Consider the following 16,570-nt stretch of genomic DNA (forward strand, 5'->3'; position numbering starts at 1 on the left):
AGTAATAGAGCAATTCAGTCTTCATCCTTGATTGCAATCTGATTGACACAGAGATCAGGCCTAAACCTTGAAATATCCAGAAACCAGAAGGCACACAGGCATCCTCCCCAAGAGAACCGAGGTTCTTTTTTTCCCCCCAAACTATTTCCAAATGGTGGACCTCAGTTAACCCTGCTCAGAAATGCAACCCACATTAGCAGGTGGAAGCAGTTTAATACGGCATACCTATTCTGTCAAGTGTCAGAATGTGATTTGGAATTGTGAGTGTCACAAATGAAAGTAAACATCACCAAGTAAAGATTAAGATATCAGTCAACAGATGTTTGAACATTTTTCCTTCAGTAGAACTTGTACCTGGAGTAAAATCTCAATTCAGCCACATCACTGACCAAATGGGACAAGTAGGCAAGCACAGCCCACCCCCCAGAGTAGGAGTTTAGGTTCTGTGAGATGTTTATTTAAAATTCAACATCGAAGGATTTTACATTAACACCTGTTAATACACAGAATAGCATGATATTAGCAATATAAGTTTCTCTGGAAGACAGAACAAGCAAGAAGCATCTTTATTAAAGACCCCAGATGATATGTTTAGGGAAATCACAGAAGAATATGTAAGTACAGCATTGTCAAAGATTCCTAAATAGAACATAAAAATTGAACATAATCTTAGCCACTTCCTTTAAGAAGAAAGTTTACCAGTTGGTGGTAGTGCATACCTTTAATCCCAGCATTCAAGAGGCAGATCTCTGTGAGTTCGAAGCCAGTCTGGACCATCCTGGCTTACAGAGTGAATTCCAGAATAGCCAAGGCTATACAGAGAAAGCCTGTCTTGAAACACAGAAGGAGAAGAAGGAGGCAGAGGAGGAGAAGGAAGAAAAGGAGGAGAAGGAGGAGGAGAAGGAGGAAGAGGAGGAGGAGGAGGAGAAGGGAAAGAAAAGTTTGCAGAGTAGGAAGGAGAACACAGAGGTCCGAAGCAAAAAGAGCATCTTTTGCATGACCTTTGAAAACATGGAATGTGTTAATGTGTTAAGTGGACTTTTAACCACTCTAGTGTGTGTTTTCTCAGCTCTTGAAATGCTAAACTCATTGAATATGGTTCAATTTATGGGGGGGGGCACACTAACTTAGGGCCCTGAAGGGCAGCTCTGCATGCCACCAAGCCTCACAGCCTGAGTTCTGTCCCTGTAATGAGTGTGATGATAGGAGAAAATTGATTCCTTAGAGTTGTCCCCTGCTGTGTACATGTGATCATGGTACATCTTTACATACAACACACACACGAGGAGCAGGAGGGAGTAATAAATTTAAGTAAACATAAATAAAACAGTCCAGAAAGTTCTTCAAAACCATACCTTCCAAACCAGACAAATAACAAACAAAATTGTTTATTTAATGATACTTTTCACTCTTGCTATCTTGCCTGAAATCTTCCAGCATTGTCAAAGCTAGCAAGTAGAGATGAAATCTGCAGATAGCTTAATTTCTCCATATCCGATGACTTTAATCTGTGGTGTCTTCAGCAAAGAGGTTTTGCCATGAAGTTCTGGAGTCTAATCAAGAACATTGGTAGTAGCCTGAAATGTTTGAGGGTCTATGGAACCTCACTGATCAACAACTTGAAAAGAGGTGACCCATGCATGGCATTGGACATTATATTGAAGCCTATGATTTCTGGGAGAGCCAATGCAATGCCTTCACCTCTGAACCCTGTATTGAGAAATTCTATTTAAACTTCATTTATGGATTTTAGGAAGCATTTTCAGTGGTAGGTTTCCATATGACTTTATCACAGTTCTTTAATGTTAGTTATCCTTACCTATATTCTCACCTCTACCTTGCTCTCCCGTCTGAACCCTTTTATAGCTTTCTGCTCCAATATCTGCTCTACATACCACCTGTGTTATATTACAACTACTACCACTCCCCAGAAATAGCCCCTTAACTTGTTTCCTGACTCCTATGAATACTTCCATTTAAACACAAATATCTAAAAATTCAAAGCCATCACCCACATCTGAAAAAGACCACAAAGAGATGGTGGTGGAAAATAAGGGACGCAAAATAAGAAGTAGAGGATGATAAAGAGGAGGAGGAGGAGGAAGATGAGGCAGGATAAGAAAAGGAAGGAGAAGCAGGAAGAAGAGAGAGGGGAACTAACGGTTTCAGAAATATGAACTTATAATCTTTTTGTTGTTGTTGTTGTTTGAGACAGGGTTTCTCTGTAGCTTTGGAGCCTGTCCTGTGTCCTTGAACTAGCTATTGTAGACCAGGCTGGCCTCAAACTCACAGAGATCTGCCTGCCTCTGCCTCCTGAGTGTTGGGATTAAAGGCATGCACCACCACCACCTGGCTTTAAGCTCATAACCTTTAAAGTATTTTCAGGTGAATAAACTCCTTTTGATATCCTGCGTTCATCAACATCACTAAAGGAAAAGAATGTATAAATATCATCATGGTCTTCCACAAATCTAATTCAGAACATTTTTTATCGGTGTCCCACTGTCTTATATAGGTTTTGGTTGCTGTGATGAAACATCAAAAGAAACTTGGGGTAGAATGGTATTTGGCTTATACAGCCCAATTACATTTTATCATATATAGAAAGAAGTCAGGGCAAAAGCACAAGGCAGGGACTTAGAAGCATGAACTGCAAGAGAGATCATGGAAGAACCCTGGTTACTTCTCTGCTTCCCACACCTCTCCCAATCTGCTTTCCTATATCACCAGGATCAACCACACAGTGGTAGTACTGACCTCAGTGAGCTTGGCCCTTCCTTATCAATCATCAATCAAGAAAAATGCCTCACTCTCTTTCCTACAGGCCAAGAATATGGAGGCATTTTTTTCCAATTGAGATTCCTTCCTCCCAGATAAATGTAGCTTATGTAAAGTTAACACCAACAAAATTGATAAACAGATAAAAACTAGACAGCCCACGTGCCAAGTTATTTCTATGATTGGAAAACAAAATATACAAATGAAACAATGAAAGTTTGTGAGTATAGATAAGCAACATATCTCTATATACTTTGTTAAAGAAATACAGACTAGATGGCAAAGATCAACAGGGAAACTAGAAACAAATGCTGATGGGGATCGGGGGCAAAGAGAACCTTCATTCCTGTTTGTGGGGTTATAAACTGGTTCAGAAACTATGGAAATAATTATGGAGAATTCCCAAAAGAATAAAAAGAAATCTATCATAAGACTCAGATATACCACTCCTTGGCATATGTCCCAAGAACTTGACATCATAATCCATAGGTATTTGCTCAGTGAATTTTATTGCTGCTCTATTCACAGGACATAAGAAATGGAAACAGCCTAAATGCCCTCTGACTGAAGAAGAGATAATGAAAATATGATATCTATACTATGAGTACTATTCAATTGTAAACAAAAATGAAATCATGAACATTGCAGATAAATAAATAGAACTAGAAAATATCATATGGAACTGGGTAACCCAGACACAGAAAGGCAAACATTGCCTTTTCCTCTTACTGCAGGCTCCTTGCTCCAAGCCTTCAGATGTGAGCACAAAACCTGTAGCAACTACAGAAACCAGGGAAGTAAAACAGGACCATTGTTGGGAGAGGGGTTTGGAGAGCTATAGAGGGTAGATAATAAAAGTATGGATAATCTGATGAGGGAAATTGGGGCTTCTTAGTGAATTGGGAGGGAGATAAATACAGAGGAAGTTCTTTGGGTAAAGGGAAATAACACCATACAAGCGATCTGTTAAGGAAAATGGGAAGAAAGTGGCTCCTTAGGGATGGGGAGGGAGTTAAATACAGAAGAAGGAAGAAGGTGGATAAAATAACAATATGTTTGAAAAATCAAAAGAAAACATTATTAACTATTTACCTTAAAGTCCCTATCAATCATGAAATTCAGTGGCTTGATTGCAACTCTAATGTTTATGAACCACATCACCGATTGGGATGGCAGGATAAGCCTATGGATGCAGTAGTGGCATGCATACCTTAGCATGTAACCAACAACTCTCTAATTGAACTTATGATACACTCAACAAGAGGAATACTGTGTCCGGTGCTGAAAACCCAGCTAACTCTAAAGTGCCAGTGAAATCATGGTTACCTACTGTAGGAGAATCTATAACCACTAATTTACTAAACCAGAATAGTCCCTAAAACCAATTTATCAGCGTTTGTTCTTATGCTCACAGATAAGTGTAGTCTTCACTCTTTGTGAAGAAAACATCTCTTTGCAGATGGAAAACAGTGCAGAAAACCACAACCAATCAAACTGCTGAAAAGTGGAGTCCAGCCCAAAGAATTACAGTGTTTGCTGTGAAACTGTGTATATTGGTAATGTCAGAGACGTGATACCTTTAAAGTCTTACCAATATTGCCACCCTAACATGAGCGTCACAGGATGACCTCAGTGAACATGACAAACTGGGTGAGGAAGAGCCCACAAGGCCACAACTCTACCCCAGCAACTACAGACAACTGATGAAAGCAGGTAACAGAGAGGTAGTTACCCCAGTTGATCGTTCGGCGCCAAATTACCAGCCCTGAAAACATACATTCAAGTGAGATCAGAAAGACTAAACAGGTTGTATTTAGAAACATATATGTTTATACAAATATGTATATACATGGAGTAGCAATTGGTGGCAAAAAGAGGTCATGAATTTGAAGGTCTGTAGGGAGGCGGGATGTAAGAGGGTTTGGAGGGAGGAAAGGGAAGGGAGAAACATAATCAAATTATAACATAAAAAATTTAAAAAGAAGTATAGGCTGTTAAAACCAATTAAAAGTTAAGTGGAGTTTGAAAGAATATATAATATATGAGGACTAGAGTGATAGATCAGTGGTTAGTAGCACTCGATGCTCTTGCAGAGGACTTGCTGGAAAGAATCTACATGGTGGCTTATAACTCCAGTTTCAAGATATCGCCCACCTCTTCTTATTTGCTCAGGCACCAGGCATATGTTACATATATGTACAGTCAGCCCAAAACTCATAAACGTAAAATTAAAAATGTGAAGGAAGCAGTGGACACTAAGATATTTAAGTGTAAATAAATGTGGACTTTGTTAAATGAAAAAAAAAGTGAAAAGCTTGAAACTATAAATTCAAAACAATCAATAGGTAGGTAGAGAGAAGAATACAGCAAGTCAGATATACGCAGAGGGCCAAAACCAGTCCCATGTAGGCTCCCTGGTTGTAGGTTCAGTGTCTGTGAGCTCCTATGATTTCAGGTTGATTCTGTGGGATTTCTTATGATGTTCTTGATCCCTTGGGTAGCTAAATCTCCTTGTGATACTCCTAACAGTGGGAGCAGTCGCTGTCTCGCTGGGTCTGAAACTCTATTCCTCATACTGGGATTCATTGCCCGGCCTTAATACAAGGCAAGGTGCTTACTACAGCTTGATATGCCGTGTTTCGTTGATATCTGTGGGAGGCCTGCCCTTTACTGCTTAGAAATAGAGGAGGAGTGGATAGGGGGTACGTAGAGAGGAACTGGAGAGAGAACTGGAAAGAGAGGAAGGAGGAGTTGCAAAACAAATAAACAAGTAAAAAAGAACACAGCATGCAAAGTTGGGTCAAGTGTTTCAATTGACTCAGGAAGAGATTTATTGAAGATGCGAATTTTTGAAGTACATTTGTTTCTTGATTTCCACGTTTTGTGACATATTCTTGGAGAGACACAAACAAACATCTGTTTGCACCGAAGAAAGAAATGGTGATAGAATAAAGCAACAAGGTCCCCGTAGTGTAACTTGGTGAAATGATGATGAATGAGTTGGGCTACTTACAAGGAGCACGAATGCAGAGTCACTCGGGGATATCCAGGCCTCAAAGGCAGTTGCATCATTGAATCCAACCTCAGCGTAGGTGGTAACTCACAAAATTTGTGAGTGTGGAACTCTTCAGGACTCATAGGCAGCTTGATGGGTCAGAGGTTATGGGCTCCTTAGCAGTCCTCACTGGTTCTATGACCTTGGGCAGAGAACAGTCTGGTGCAGCTGTAAGTTTTAATGACATCCTCACACTTCTGAGTTGCTTACTTCTTGTGTCTAATAAGTCTTATTTTAGAACATCCTGACTCTTATAGAGCAAAGCCCCATACAGGATCAAATACTTCAGTTTTGAGAAAATCATAGTAGGTCACTTTTTTTCCTTAAGATTTTTAAAAAGACTTATTTATTTTTATTTTTTTGTGCATTGGTGTTTTGCCTGCATGTTACTTTATGTGAGGGTGCCTCAGCCCTTGGAACCTAAGTTTCAGACTGTTGTGAGCTGCCATGTGGTTGCTGGGAATTGAACTTAGGTTCTGTCTAAGAGCAGCCAGCACTCTTAACTGCTGAGTCATCTCTCCAGTCCCTTACAAAAACTCTTTTAAAAAAAGATATGAAATCCATATTGAAAGAATCAATGAATGATTTAATTTACCTATATGAAACTAGATTGAATCATAAAGTACAATATGGTCAGACACCAAGCAATTATTATCTGTGCATCTCAATAATACAATATATAACAAGAATACTTGTTAACATTAAGAAAAGTCATGTTTACTTAACAAAATTAGACTTGAAAATTTGAAATAGTGATATGGTAATTCCTTAAGCAGATGAGATGGGCCATCCATGAAGGAAACTTTAAACTACTGATTGAAAAACAAAACAAAGCAAAATGGAATATAAAACCTAACTTTTAAAAGATTATATTTTGGTGCTGGAGAGATGACTCAGCAGTTATGAGAGCTTGCTGCTTTTGGATTGGACCCAGGTTCAATTCCCAGCACCCACATGGCAGGTTGCAACAGTGTGTAACTCCAGTTCTAGGGATTCCATGTTCTTTTCTTGCTTCTGCATGCACCAGACATACACACAGTACAAATAAATACATGAAGGCAAAATGCAAATGCACGTGATTTTTAAAATTTTAAAAATTAAACATGTATATCTTAAATAATTATTGTGTTTATTTAACACAAAAAGTTTACAATTCTGTTGGGTATACTTAAAAAATAGTACCAAATGCTAATTTTTGGAATGAAGTGGAAATATCACATAAAGTTTCTGACTTTTGCTTGTGTTTTTCAAAAGTAGAAATGCCAGAGTTACATAGTTACTACAGAGAACTAAGAAGATAAAATGGGTTACTAAGAGCAATCTGAAAATGAATCTTACAAACAAAATCTTGATCAGAGATAGTCCAATTCATAAGATCACAAACAAACATATGTGCAAAACACCAAACACTGCCATCAAAAGGGATCAAAACTATTGGTATAACATTGTGAGGAGGGAAGACATTCCGTGTGTCTGTCTGGGAGGAGAAGGTAAGGGATAAGTTATCTTTGTAAGATAAAGCAGGAGATTCTGAAAAAGTTCTAGTTTTGCATCTCCTGACTATTGATACAGGTGTGTGTGTATGTGTGTTCAGCTTGTGAAATGTGACAAAGTTTTAGATATTCACCATCACATGCATATATATCTACATCAATCATCCCTTGCTACTCATATGCACACATGTACACTTTTAGAAAAAGATATTAGTGTTCTAACAATTAATTATACATTAGATAATAGGCTTTTATATATACTTATGTACATTAGTGCTCTCCAGGTATAACAAACTAAAGAAATAAATTTTAATCAATTTCAGATCATGAGATACTACAAATCTTACAATAATTAATTCATTCTATGATCTAGACCCAGTATAAATATATCTAAAAGTGAAGATTCTCCATTCCTTTACTTAACCATTCTACTTCTCAGAACTATTCTAGAATGAGCATGAGGTGCCATATAGGAAGTAGGAATTCCAGATGAAGTATGGAAACCCTATAACATAGAAATTTAAAATAAACAGTATCTTTAATGTAACTATGCCTATGCAAAATAGTATCTATTAGCATCATTTCAAGTTCAATGCTAAAAGTGAAAAGAGTTAGTAGCAATGTAATGCTATCCTACAATGTGATGTTTAGTCTATAATATAGATACCATTATCCTGAAATATTATGAAATTTGTTACAGACATTTTTACAGCCCAAACAACCAAAATGTTGTAAAATACTAACAGGCTAATATACAACTCATTTACAAGACATTGCATATACCCTTTGGGCCCATGTTTATGATATGCATAGAAAAAGTCCAATATCACAGTGATACACACATAGTGACTTTCACTCAAGAGGCAAAGACAGGAAGATCACAACAACTCCAAGGCCAAAGTGGTCTATAAAATGAGATATAGATCATTCATGTTGTTATTTCACTTGACAGATTGGTGAGAGAGATAAATTGTTTATGACAATAATTCAAAGGATATTGGAATATTACATATAAAAATGAATTTAATATTACAGCTAATATAAACATAGATAAGCTAAGACAATGACTTACAGAGGTATGATTACTAAAGACAGCCAGTGTTGTGTGAATTTATATTATCAAATAGTGATTAAAATAGTGCATTGCTTTACCCAAGTATTATTGATTTCCAAAGAACAAAACTATAGTAGGGTTATATGAGTAATAGAGGAAAATTCCTCCCAATGTTTCCCCATTTGTATCTCATTTGCAGTTCAGGGTGAAGAAATCTAAGATATGACCTTGGAAAATTGTCAGGGAGAGTTCAGTCTAGTAACATATCACGTGTGTTTTCTACATACTTGTGTGGCTATCAAATTTTAGAGAAGGCAGAAGCCTGGATAAAATAAATTATCACCACTCAAAGTAAAATATCTAAGTAAGAGAAGATTTATAAAGTGGGTCAACTGTAGGAAAGCAAGATAAATGCAAATTATTTATTGATAAACCGTCTTGATCCTATGCCAGCGTTGTAAATCATCAGAGGAGGAAGCCTCCAGATTTTAAGCAACAAGTCCGAGGGCTGTGAGTTTGCCCTTCTGAGCTGAGTTATGAGCAAGGGTAGCATTTTCTCTTATCCCTTCTTTCATAGACAATTTATTGGCTGCCTGACACAGAGTGCCAGAGACCGTCTCTGATTTGAATGCTTCAATTAACAAGCCAGGGAAAAACACATCTCAGCTTCCTTAGGCTGTTGTCTTTCAACTAAATACCATATATATTAATGATAAATTCTTGGGGCTGAGAGATGGATCAACAGATGTAACTATGTGCTGTGCAAGTCTGGTGATTATAGTTTGATCCTCAGATCCTCTGTAAAGGTGTAAGGATAGAACCAACTCCACAAGGTGGTCCTCTGACCTCCATATAAGTATTATGCCATGCTCTCCCACAAACATTATGCATGGTCACACATAATAAAGATCAATACTGTTTTAATCTTACAAAAAATAATAATTCTTATAGTCCTCACAACCCACCCAGCTGCTCTCTTCCCACAATTGGAAAATTCACTGACAAAATTTAGAATATTATTTATGCTCAAGTTTTTTTTTTTTTTAAATTTTTTTATTGATAAAAGGAGGATAAAGAAAAGAAAAAAAAAAAAACAAATTTCCACCTCCTCCCACCAGCCTCCCATTTCCCTTCCCCTCCTCCCACTCTTCTCCCCCTCCTCCCACCCCTCTCCCCTTCCCCCCACTCCTCTCCCCCTCCCTTTCCAGTCCAAAGAGCTGTCAGGGTTCCCTGCCCTGTGGTAAGTCCTAGGTCCTCCCCCCTCCGTCCATATCTAGGAAGGTGAACATCCAAACTGGCTAGGCTCCCACCAGGCCAGCAGATTGCGTAGGATCAAAACCGCGTGCCATTGTCCTTGGCGTCTCATCAGCCCTCATTGTTCGCCATGTTCCGAGAGTCCAGTTTTATCCCATGCTTTTTCTGGTAACAGTCCAGCTGGCCTTGGTGAGCTCGCAGTAGATCATCTCCACTGTCTCAGTGGGTGGGTGCACTCCTCGTGGTCCCGACATCTTTGCTCATGTTCTCACTCCTTCTGCTCCTCATTGGGACCTTGGGAGCTCAGTCCAGTGCTCCAGTGTGGGTCTCTGTCTCTATCTCCATCCATCGCCAGATGCAAGTTCTAGGATGGTATGCAATATATTCGTCAGTATTGCTCTAGGGTAGGGTCATTTCAGGTTCCCTATCCTCAGCTGCCCAGGGAACTAACTGGGGACCTCAGCTTGGGCACCTGGGAGCCCCTCTAGGGTCAAGTCTCCTGCCCACCCTAAAGTGGGTCCCTTAACTAAGAATTGTGGTTCCGTGCTCCCCTATCCAACCTTCCTTTATCCCGATCCTCCTGTTTCCCCTAGTCCACCCTCCTTCCCTTCTACCTTTTCTCTCCCCATCTCCCCTAACCCCCATCCCACCCCACCCCCAAGATCCCACTTTTCCCCCCGGCAATTTTGTCTACTTCCCTTATCCAAGAGGATAACTATATGTTTTTCCTTGGGTTCACCTTCTTACTTAGCTTCTTTAGATTCGCCTATTGTAGATTCCGTGAACCCTATTTATGGCTAGAAACCAATTATGAGTGAGTACATCCCATGTTCGTCTTTTTGGGCCTGGGATACCTCACTCAGGATAGTGTTTTCTATTTCCATCCATTTGCATGCAAAATTCGAGAAGTCATTGTTTTTTACCGCAGCGTAGTACTCTAGTGTGTATATATTCCATACTTTCTTCATCCATTCTTCCATTGAAGGGCATCTAGGTTGTTTCCAGGTTCTGGCTATTACAAATAGTACTGCTATGAACATAGTTGAACAAATGCTTTTGACATGTGATAGAGCATCTCTTGGGTAAATTCCCAAGAGTGGTATTGCTGGGTCCAGGGGTAGGTTGATCCCGAATTTCCGGAGAAACCGAAACACTGACTTCCACAGTGGTTGCACAAGATTGCATTCCCACCAGCAATGGATGAGGGTACCCCTTCCTCCACAGCCTCTCCAGCAAAGGCTATCCTTGGTGTTTTTGACTTTAGCCAATCTTACAGGTGTAAGATGATATCTCAAAGTTGTTTTGATTTGCATTTCCCTGATCGCTAAGGAGGTTGAGCATGACCTTAAGTGTCTTTTGGTCATTTGAACTTCTTCTGTTGAGAATTCTCTGTTCAGTTCAGCGCCCCATTTTTTAATTGGGTTAATTAGCCTTTTAAAGTCTAGTTTCTTGAGTTCTCTATATATTTTGGAGATCAGACCTTTGTCTGTTGTGGGGTTGGTGAAGATCTTCTCCCAGTCGGTAGGTTGCCTTTGTGTCTTAGTGACAGTGTCCTTTGCTTTACAGAAGCTTCTCAGTTTTAGTAGGTCCCATTTATTCAATGTTGCCCTTAATGTCTGTGCTTCTGGGGTTATACCTAAGAAGCGATCGCCTGTGCCCATCTGTTGTAGGGTATTGCCCACTTTCTCTTCTATCAGGTTCAGTGTTTTCGGGCTGATATTGAGGTCTTTAATCCATTTGGACTTGAGTTTTGTGCACGGTGATAGATATGGGTCTATTTTCATTCTTCTACAGGTTGACATCCAGTTGTGCCAGCACCATTTGTTGAAGATGCTTTCTTTCTTCCAATGTAAACTTTTAGCTCCTTTATCGAAAATGAGGTGTTCATAGGTTTGTGGGATAAAGTCCGGGTCTTCTATACGATTCCATTGGTCGACTTCTCTGTTTTTATGCCAGTACCACCCTGTTTTCATTACTGTAGCTCTGTAATAGAGTTTGAAGTCAGGGATGGTAATGCCTCCAGAAGATCCTTTATTGTATAGGATTGTTTTGGCTATCCTGGGTTTTTTGTTTTTCCATATAAAGTTGATTATTGTCCTCTCCAGATCTGTGAAGAATTTTGATGGGATCTTGATGGGGATTGCATTGAATCTATAAATTGCCTTTGGTAGAATTGCCATTTTTACTATGTTGATCCTCCCAATCCAAGAGCAAGGGATGTCCATCCATTTTTTGGTATCCTCTTCAATTTCTTTCTTCAATGCCTTAAAGTTCTTGTCAAATAGATCTTTCACTTCCTTGGTTAGATTTACCCCAAGATATTTTATGCTGTTTGTGGCTATCGTGAATGGAGAAGCTTCTCTGATTTCCCTCTCTGCTTCCATATCCTTTGAGTATAGGAGGGCGACTGATTTTTTGGAGTTGATCTTGTATCCTGCCACATTACTAAAGCTGTTTATCAGCTGTAAAAGTTCTTTGGTGGAATTTTGGGGGTCGCTTATGTACACTATCATATCATCTGCGAATAACGAAAGTTTAACTTCTTCATTTCCAATTCGAATCCCCTTGATCCCATTATGCTGTCTTATTGCTATTGCTAGAACTTCCAGCACTATATTGAAGAGGTATGGCGAAAGTGGGCAGCCTTGTCGCGTTCCTGAGTTAAGCGGGATGGCTTTGAGTTTCTCTCCGTTTAATTTGATGTTAGCTGTCGGCTTGCTGTATATAGCTTTTATTATATTTAGGTATGACCCTTGTATCCCTAATCTCTCCAAGACTTTTAACATAAATGGATGTTGAATTTTGTCAAATGCTTTTTCAGCATCTAATGAAATGATCATATGGTTTTTTTCTTTCAGTTTATTTATATGATGGATTACATTGATAGATTTTCGTATGTTGAACCAGCCCTGCATCTCAGGAATGAAGCCTACTTGATCATAATGGATAATTTTTCGGATGTGTTCTTGGATTCGGTTTGCCAGTATTTTGTTGAGGATTTTTGCGTCGATATTCATGAGTGAGATCGGCCTGTAATTCTCTTTCCTGGTTGAGTCTTTGTGTGGTTTTGGTATCAGAGTAACTGTAGCTTCATAAAAGGAATTTGGTAATGACCCTTCTGTTTCTATATTGTGGAATACATTGAGGAGTATAGGTATTAGGTCTTCTTGGAAGTTCTGGTAGAATTCCGCATTGAAACCATCTGGCCCTGGGCTTTTTTTGGTAGGGAGGTTTTTGATAACAGCTTCTAGTTCTTCGCGACTGACAGGTCTGTTTAGCTTGTTCACCTGGTCCTGATTTAATTTTGGTAAATCGTATTTATCTAAGAAAGTGTCCATTTCTTTTACATTTTCCAGTTTAGTGGCATACAAGCTTTTGTAGTAAGATCTAATGACTCTCTGAATTTCCTCTGTGTTTGTGGTTATGTCCCCCTTTTCATTTCTGATCTTATTAATTTGCAAATTTTCTCTCTGCCGTTTGATTAGTTTGGATAGGGGTTTGTCAATCTTGTTGATTTTTTCCAGGAACCAGCTTCTTGATTCATTGATTCTTTGGATTGTTTTTTGTGTTTCTATTTTGTTGATTTCAGCCCTCAGTTTGATTATTTCCAGTCTTCTACTCCTCCTAGGTGAGTCTGCTTCTTTTTTTTCTAGAGCTTTCAGGTGGGCTGTTAAGTCTCCAATATGTGCTTTCTCTGTTTTCTTTAAGTGGGCACTTAGTGCTATGAACTTTCCTCTCAGGACTGCTTTCATAGTGTCCCATAAGTTCGAGTATGTTGTTTCTTTATTTTCATTGAATTCAAGGAAGACTTTAATTTCTTTCTTTATTTCCTCCTTAATCCAGGTATGGTTCAGTAGTTGACTGTTCAGTTTCCATGAGTTTGTAGGCTTTCTGGGGGTAGCATTGTTGTTGAATTCTAACTTTAATCCATGGTGGTCTGATAAGACACAGGTGGTTAGTAATATTTTTTTGTAGCTGTGTAAGTTAGCTTTGTTACCAAGTATGTGGTCAATTTTCGAGAAGGTTCCATGAGCTGCAGAGAAAAAGGTATATTCTTTCCTATTTGGGTGGAATATTCTATAGATGTCTGTTAAGTCCATTTGCTTCATTACCTCCATTAATTCTCTAATTTCTCTGTTAGGTTTCTGTCTGATTGACCTGTCCATTGGTGAAAGAGGAGTGTTGAAGTCTCCTACTATTAGTGTGTGCGGTTTGATGGCTGCCTTGACTTTTAGCAATGTTTCTTTTACATACGTGGGTGCTTTTATATTAGGGGCATAGATATTCAGGATTGAGATTTCTTCCTGATGAATTTTTCCTGTTATGAGTATAAAATGTCCCTCTCCATCTCTTTTTATTGATTTAAGTTTGAAGTCAACTTTGTTAGCAATTAGTATGGCCACACCTGCTTGTTTCTTAGGTCCATTTGCTTGATAAGCCTTTTCCCAGCCCTTTACTCTGAGTAGGTGCCTGTCTTTGTGGTTGAGGTGTGTTTCTTGTAGACAGCAGAATGTTGGATCCTGTTTTTGTATCCAGTCTCTTAGCCTGTGCCTTTTTATAGGTGAGTTGAGTCCATTGACATTAAGTGATATTAATGACCAGTGGTTGTTAACTCCGGTCACTTTTTAAGTAGTAGGGTTTGTGTGTTTCCCTTCTTTGAGTTGCGCTGGTGAAGGGTCTCTAGATGTCTGAGTTATTGAGGTCTTTGTTGGACTCCTTGGTTAGTGATTTTCCTTCTATTATTTTCTGTAAGGCTGGATTTGTGGCTACGTATTGCTTAAATTTGTTTTTATCCTGGAAAATTTTGTTTTCTCCATTTATGGTGAACGAAAGCTTGGCTGGATATAGTAGTCTGGGCTTGCATCCATGGTCTCTTAGTTTTTGCAGTACATCTATCCAGGACCTTCTGGCTTTCATGGTTTCCATAGAGAAGTCAGGTGTAAGTCTGATAGGTTTACCTTTATAAGTAAGTTGGCCTTTCTCCTTTGCGGCTCTTAATATTCTTTCTTTATTCTGTATATTTTGTGTTTTGATTATTATATGGCGAGGGGATGTTTTTTTTTGATCCAGCCTATTTGGGGTTCTGTATGCCTCTTGAACCTTCATAGGTACATCCTTCTTCAGGTTGGGAAAGTTTTCTTCTATAATTTTGTTAAGTATATTTTCTGGACCGTTGAGCTGCACTTCTTCTCCTTCTTCTACTCCAATTATTCTTAGGTTTGGTCTTTTTATTGTGTCCCATATTTCCTGAATGTTTTGTGATGAGAGTTTGTTGGACTTGCTGTTTTCTTTGATCAGTGCGTTTATTTTCTCTATGTTATCCTCAGACTCTGAGATTCTTTCTTCTATCTCTTGTATTCTGCTGGTTATGCTTGTTTCTGTAGTCTCTATTCGTTTACCTAGATTTTCCATGTCCAGCCGGCCCTCTGTTTGTGTTTTCTTCTTTGCCTCCATTTCATTTTTCAAATCATGAACTGTTTCCATTATCTGCTTGATTGTTTTTCCTTGCTTTCCTAGGGTATCATTCACTGATTTACTCAATTCCTCGAACTTTCTGTTATACTTCTCATCCATTTCTATAAGGGCGTTTTTTATATGCTGTTTAAGGGTGTCAATCACTGTCATGAAGTCAGTTTTTTCTCCTTCTTCATGATTAAGGTGTTCATGTCCTCCTGTTGTGAGGTCGCTGGCTTCTGGTGGTTTCGTGTTGTTCTTCAGATTGTTGGGTGAATTCTTGCATTGGCGTCTCCCCATCTCTTCCTTCCAATATTCTCCTATGGATCTTCTTTTACAGGATCAGGTCTTCTTGCCAACTGATGTACCTTCCAAGTGATGTCACTCCCCCGTGATGTTTCTCCTGGAGTCCAGTTCCGATCTCCTTGCTGCTTGGTTAGCTTCCAAACAAAGGCCCACCCTGCTTGCTGCAGGCAGGTTATGGAGACAAAGGAGCTACCACCTTCCCCTTTGCACTCACCTTCGGGTTCAGTCCCAGCGCCCAGGCAGGCTGAACAGGGAGGCACTCTGCTCCGAGAAGGGAGGGATGGAGGGAGACAGGGGGTAGGGGGATCTGGATGTAAGCTGGATGGGATAGGAAGAGAGAGGAGGTACCGGGCAGTGTAGCCCTGTAGGTTGATCAGGAAGTGTAGGCGGGCTGTTCCCGGGTGCCGCAGCCCTCACTCACCACAATGATGTCTCACTAGGTGCCCTGATCGAAACTCCGTGCTGCTTGGTTCGCTCGCAGACAAAGGGCCCACCCTGCTTGCTGCAGGCGGGCTATGGGGACAAAGAAGCCCCCGAGCTCCCCTTTACCCTACGCTTGGGGTTAGGATCCAGCGCCCAAGCCTATGCTCAAGTTTTTAAAAGGAGAGGAATGAGCCAGATTTCAGAGCAGTTAAGTTCAAACTGCTAGTCATTTGGTTATGGTCTAGCGCTTTGAAATCCCACGAAAGGAAGAGTCTTACGGAAGACTACACACCCCATGTGAAGCGGATACCTGAGAGAACACTTCTCACCCTGTATGAAATAAAACCTGACCTGACGGGTTATTGTGAAACACAGCGTGTGCTCCTTACTCACTGCATGAAGGGGCAAAGAATCATGCAAAGGCAAAACAATCAAACAGAAAAACTATAGTCTTTGCATCTTTGCTTCGGTTATGTAAGCTTCCTTCCTAAGTACTTCTCAATCAAAACCTCACCTCCTTGCTAGTCTTTGAGTTATACACATAAATATGCCTATCTGATGAAAGGTTTGTAAAGTTGCCTACGCTCTAAAACTTGCTAGTTAGAGCAAAAGCCTTCAAAAGAAGGGGTAGGTATCAGGTTACCCCCAGCCTTGATACTATACTTAAGAGAAATTTGCCTGGAGGCTTGTGGCACAAGGTATCTCCTGTTTATTGTTTATTTATGGGGTCTTGGCAAACTCTCATGGAGCCAC

The sequence above is a fragment of the Microtus pennsylvanicus genome, chromosome 18, assembly GCF_037038515.1.
Source record: "Microtus pennsylvanicus isolate mMicPen1 chromosome 18, mMicPen1.hap1, whole genome shotgun sequence".
Taxonomy (NCBI): Eukaryota; Metazoa; Chordata; class Mammalia; order Rodentia; family Cricetidae; genus Microtus; species Microtus pennsylvanicus.